Source organism: Ursus americanus, chromosome 17 (genome assembly GCF_024610735.1).
Source record: "Ursus americanus isolate L20-20 chromosome 17, mUrsAme1.1.p, whole genome shotgun sequence".
Taxonomy (NCBI): Eukaryota; Metazoa; Chordata; class Mammalia; order Carnivora; family Ursidae; genus Ursus; species Ursus americanus.
The window spans coordinates 23,333,286-23,339,658 of NC_142143.1; positions in this window are offsets into that span (position 1 = coordinate 23,333,286).

A 6,373-nucleotide genomic window follows, 5' to 3' on the forward strand; every position below is an offset into this window, starting at 1 on the left:
AGATTATGGAGGTGCCTAAATGCAAACTAAGGAAGATGGGAGTTTTTAGGTAGGCAAGGTAGGATAACTGTGAAGGTAATATGATTAATGCTCTGCACGGTTTGCAAGGCCACCCTCACTATGGAAGTGCAGCCGCCTGAGGCCTCTCATCCTCTGCTTGGATCACAGCAATATATAATTTAAGATCTTTTTATTTTTTTTAAAGATTTTATTTATCTATTTGAGAGAGCACAAGCAGGGGATTTGCGGGGTGGGGGGGGAGAAGCGGTAAGAGAAGAAGAGGCAGAGGGTGAATCAGACTCCCACTGAGCAGGGAGCCCCATGCAGGGCTTGATCCGAGGACCCTGGGATCATGACCATGACCTGAGCTGAAGGCAGATGCTTAACCAACTGAGCCACCCAGGCGCCCCTATAATTGAAGATCTTAAACAAATCCATATTACAAAGGTTCAGAGTGGTATACGTTTTACCAAAAATGTTCACAAACAACCAAGAGACTAGAAAATTATGGTTTTGGAATAACAGGGAAAGATGATAAATTTCCACTATCTTTCATAAATCCAATCTGATGGCAAAATACAAATGCATAAACCTGAAATATCACCCTGTGCACTACCACTGTCACTTGGGGGGAGAAACCATGGAACAGCCCTCAAAACTGATGAGACCAATTTCACCACGGCAACTTTTACTGGTTACAAGAGGTTACCTTTACCCCTCAAAAGCCACACACTATTAAAAATTTACATGAAGCAGAAGTATTTCATGTGAGGAATCCGTGACTTAAAAACAAACAAACTGGCAACTTCATATACTTAAAGACCAAAACAGAAAACACATAATTTGATGTTTAAAACCCAATGACTGTTTGCTTTAGAAAAAAGAGTTTCACTCCATAAGAGACTCTTAACGATAGAGAACAAACTGAGGGTTGCTGGAGGGGAGGCAGGTGGGGGGATGGGGTAACTGGGTGATGACAGAGGGCACTTGTTGGGAAGAGCACGGGTGCTGTCTGTTGGTGATGAATCACTGGATTCTGCTTCTGAAACCAGCGCTACACTGTATGTTAACTAACTTGAATTTAAATTAAAAAAAAAAGAAAGAAAGAGAAACCGTTTTACTACCACAATTGCCTTCACATCTACTGGCATAGTTGAGGTAACTAGGAATCTATAATGGTGCTTGCCAGGAGGGTGCAAAAGACTGAAATGAGACATGGAGAATTTTTTATTTATAATTAGAATAAAACACAGGTAGCCAGTTTCCACAAAATCCAGGATGGCCATCCTCATATACGAGGCGTTTCACTGGGAAATGAAGTAGTTTTATCTATGCAGCATGCTATGGAAGTCCCAAACAACTGACCACAGGATACGTCTGAAGTCTGACTAATTAGAATGCCTGGTATAAATATACATTATACATATACACACGTTACTAAGTAACTAAAAATCACTCGTTTTTCTTTTAGTCCTTTTTGCTAAAAATCTTCCTGAAATGAATTAATCCATATCCCTGCTTGGCTAGTGCATTATCTAGATCAGTCCTCTGCAAACACCAAACTGGCACCAGACTGACTATAGCCAAATCACCTGGAGCGCTCCTGAAAAATACAGATTCTTGGTCTGCTTCTACCCCTACCCCCACTCCCATTCTGATGCTGTGTGAACCTAAATGAAGTTCCAGAGATATTTTTTAATGACCCAGGTTTATGAAACCAGATAATCAGATGCTTCTTAGATGTCTCACAGTATCAAAAGGGCCATAAAATCTCAAGATTTTATGTCACTGCAGTACAGGGACCATGTTAGGTAGTTACCATCCCCTTCTTCCTTTTCTTTCTGGGCACAGAGCTGTACTATGTCTCCCAGCCCCCCTTGCAGTTGGGTGCGGTCATGTGACTGAGCCTCAGCCATTGGAAGTGGATAGATGGACTGTGTACCACTTCCAGTCCTGGCCCTCAAAAACATCCCAGAGAATCTTTCTGATTGGCAGCCTTCCTTCACTTGCCAGTCAGGACCCAGAGCTTCAGTAGAAAACTGAGATTCTAGAGGAATATAGAGCCACAAGATAGAGTCCAGGTATCTGAATGAGTGTATGGAGCAGAGAAACCACCCCTCCCTCCACCACAACTGACTCCCACTGCATTGTGGAACAGGTATCAAGTTTTATTACAATAAGCTCTTAAGATGCAGGGACCCTTTGTCACAGCCATTAGCTTACCTTTACTAGTACAGCCTCCTTAATATTTTTAGCAGCCTTAGCTGTTGATTACGCATTTCAAAATCATAAAGAAATATACTTACAATTTAACGTCTTACTAGGCATATTTAGACATTAGGCATAACATCTAAAAGGCATAGGACCACAGGACATATTTAACCTTTAAAAGAAATTCTGATATAAGCTTATTTTTCTGTGGTTTTCTCCTCCTCCTAAAAGTGGAGTGCAAAAAAATTAAAAAATCTGGCTAATTGAGAGTTCCAGGTAATAAGATTTCAATTTAATAAGGTTTTATAACAGTTACAGGAATAAAAACAAAATATAGCAACTAATAAATCTGAATTCTCAAAGACCAAATGAATACAAAATAAAAGGCTGTGAAATTTTAAGACTTAATAGAATCACACAACCAGAGGAGTATTCAAAAGGTCATGATATTTATTTACTTTTGAAAAAATCTGTAGGAAGAAATTCTACCACTGAGCTCATCATTGTCATCGCCTTGGAGGTGGTTTTACAATATAATGTTGAGAGGACAAGGTTAGGAGTTAGACAGAGGTGGGTCTAAATCGCAGCTCTTCTGCTTAATATTTAGGAAATCCTGAATCTAAGGCTCACCCTCCCCATCTGCACAATGGTAATGATATGACCTACTTTACGGGTTGTTATGAAATTTAAATGGTCTTTAAGGCAATAGAGGGCACCTGTAAATATTTAAAGCTTCCTGATGTTAACAGAGCATTAGCATCATACTATATTATATTCACCCCCATTACGACTGTTGCAGCCTCCCTCCAGCCACCTCTCCTGCAACAGGTCTTAGTTAGTTGTAAGGTATCTTCTTCTTCTTCTTTTTTTTTTTTTTTTTTTGAACACCCAGTTATTGTCTAGATGCATAAGGAAAATCTTGAGAAAGCTCAGGAGCCATAGCCGTAGCCTGCTAATTTTTATCCCAAATGAAAGATGAGGCTGATAGGAGGTATGCCTGGAATTCTATATAGTAAACATTGTTCTTGTAATGCCATGACTAGTGTGCTAATATCTATGCTTCTTAATCCTTTTTCTGCCAACCATGAAGACCAGTAAGTCCCGGGCAAGGATCACTGATGCTTGATGCTTCTCTAAGAATGGTAACACTCTACCCATTCTTGCAGAGAAGAGCTGGGCTGCCTTTCATGGTCATCCAATCTCAGCCAGCCCTTTCTACCCTAGCCCACCTCAAAAATGCCTGTCTACCAGAAGGAGCAGAAATCATCTGATGAAGGTGCACCCATCCTCCCTCCACCCGCACTGCCCTAGGCAACAGGGAGCGCCTGCCCCTGGAATTTCTTTTGATAAGCTACTGAGGAGTCCCTCAGTTTTCTAAGTTTTAGTTTGAAAATTGAAGTCGGGAACTTGTCAACTCTGACAGCAGAGCTTTAACATTCAGTTCAAACACCTGCTTGTACTTTATAAAATCCAGCTTCTGACTTCAGAGCAGGAGGATTTTTCAAAATCTTCACTCTGTAGGGAATGAAAACTTCAGTTTTCCTTCTTTCCAATTAAACTTGGGTTTTTCATAAAAGCCATTACATGTTATCCCCCTCTTCCTATCCTAATGCTTTCCCCCAAACCACCTCTCTCAGAATGCAGAATTCAGTCTTAGGTTTCAAAAAGCAAGACTGAGACTTTTGGATAATGGGGACCCTCCTCATCAGCAAAGACTAAGGACAAAAATAGATAATACACACAGGATTAACCGCCAGTCAACACTGTTCAACTGACAGGATTTATGACACCTAAGGTTTTAAAAATAATAAAAAGTGAAGCCTGTGGAAGAAATCACTCCATACCTTAAAGTTACAAAAGTCACACCTGGCAGCAGAGACCTCCATCGAAGGCTATATTGAGAGGTAAAATTACCGGGACTCAAAGGGATAGGTCAAAACCCTACACATGGCAGGAAACCAAAGGTAAAACCACAATCCAATGACAGATGGCAAAAGCCTGTCAATGCTGGGGAAATTACACGGTGAAATTCACTTCTGACATTTCATTCACACAAGAATAACAGGACCCTGAAGTTAAACAATGACATTCCAAAAGGGAACACCTCCACAGATGACGCTCCTTGCATAGTTCTGCCTCCAGGGCATACACCCGAACCAGAATTTCATACAGTTCAAGGTGTGTGTGGGAGGAGGCGGGGCGGGTGGAAATGAGAAGAGCAGAGAAATGAGCAAGAGGGGGAAGAGAGCCAATACCTAAGCAAAGGGAGGATACAGTGACAGTTCATTTCTGCTCCTTCCCAAAGGACTTGAACCTTCACTTCATGGATTTTTTTAAGTGACATTTGAAAGGTGCTGCAATCATCCATTCATTTGTGTTCTGTTTGGCCTTTAAATGTAATATTTCAACTGAGAGTTCAAGCTGCTGGGGGTTTGAGATGTTTTCATGAAAAGTAACCAAGACAGACAGTTCCTATTGTCAAGGAGACCCTGTTGAAGGGGAGAAGCACTAAAATTAGCCACTTGGGCTAATTTTATCACTCAGGCCCAAGGGCACAAGGCTTCTAGACTGTTCCATTCTTCCTAGTGGGAAGGTACTGGAAGGAAGCAATTCCGGAGATTCTGGAGAAATCCAGTGTGTGTGAGTGTGCACAAGCAGTGGGGAGGAAGGGTTGGGAAAGGGGGGTCGTATCTCAGAGCTGTTTCCATGTACCACCATAGGAAACAAAGTGAAATGCTTTTGAGTGATGGGCAACTCAAGTAAAACAGAGCCCCTTTATTTTTTTTAAGTTTTTATTTAAAATCCAAAGGCAGGTTCTAAAATTCTAGTTACTAATTTCTGTCTCATTGCCTTCCACTTGAATGATGAGTATTACTACTTTATTAAGATTTATTTTAAATTTGTTTTCAAATGGCTTTAATAGATTTTAATTAAATATTACTAACATATTATATTAGAAATCAATTCTTAAAGTATAAAAAGCAACGGAAAGGATTTCTCGTCTTACAGTATCCCTGTCTCTCTCTCTCTCACACACACACAGCCTCCAAAAAATTCACTTTTGTTTTCTTCTGCTTTAGAGAATAAACACAACTGCTTGCAATTCCAGTGACACTGAGAGATCCATGCGCCCGTCCCTTACCCGGCACATGCATAACTATTTCAAAAAGGTGATTACATACACATTTTTCTTCCCACTGAAGCATCAGACGGGGGAGATGGAGTTTCCCCAGCGAGTTTCAGAAACACAAAACAGGACATTTAATTTGTTTAAGTTTCCAGAGCAATTTACCAGAGACAAAAATAAAATACCATGGCATTTTGCTGGCATCTTAAAAAAAAGAAACCTTCTCTGAGAAGTACAATGAATCTCATGAGAGTTCCAACACGAATCTTCTATTTGTATGCACACATATTTTTATAATTTTGTTCACTGAAGAACAGGCTAACATATCCCAATACATGCATGTAGTGGAAGAGGAGCTTCCAAACATACAGGTGTTTTATGAAGCAGCTCTCAAGGTTACCAACAGCTAAATAAGCTCAGGCAGCCACCCACACTCGCCTCTCTCAGCCTTGGTAATCAAGAGACTCTGTTCCCCCAGATCGCCTTCATTTGAAAGAACTTTTTCTATTTAACAGAGGACAGCCACACTAGCGTCAGCCCTGTTTTAAAATCTTTAAAGAAAACTTATATGCCTGTGAGTAAGGTATGGCCATCTATGCTTTCATTATTTTACAATGAAGCTTGAAATGAGAATGATGTTTTTTTAAAAAAGAATTATTCATCTGCCGCTCAGGCTTCGACATTGTATATAGTACCCAAGGAGGTCAAAGGCAGGCATGGTTTGAAAAATGCTCCGTCTCTACTCTTTGATGTTTGCATTTGATCTACTGCCACTGGTGCCCTACTGTCCGGGAAAAGTTTATCTCCCTGCTTGGGAGTGAGTTGTCAAGCTATCTGTTGGTCGGCTGATTCTCCTTTGCCAGTGCAATGTTCGCTCAGCACCAAAACCCTCCAACGGATGGGGTTCTCTGTTCCACCATTTCTGCTTGCTCTAACTTGACTCTCAACTGCCAGACAGCTGCTTAACCATAGATGAGATTTTTGTGGAACCATCTATTTATGAGGTATTGTTGGACAACACATGTTTCTAACAAA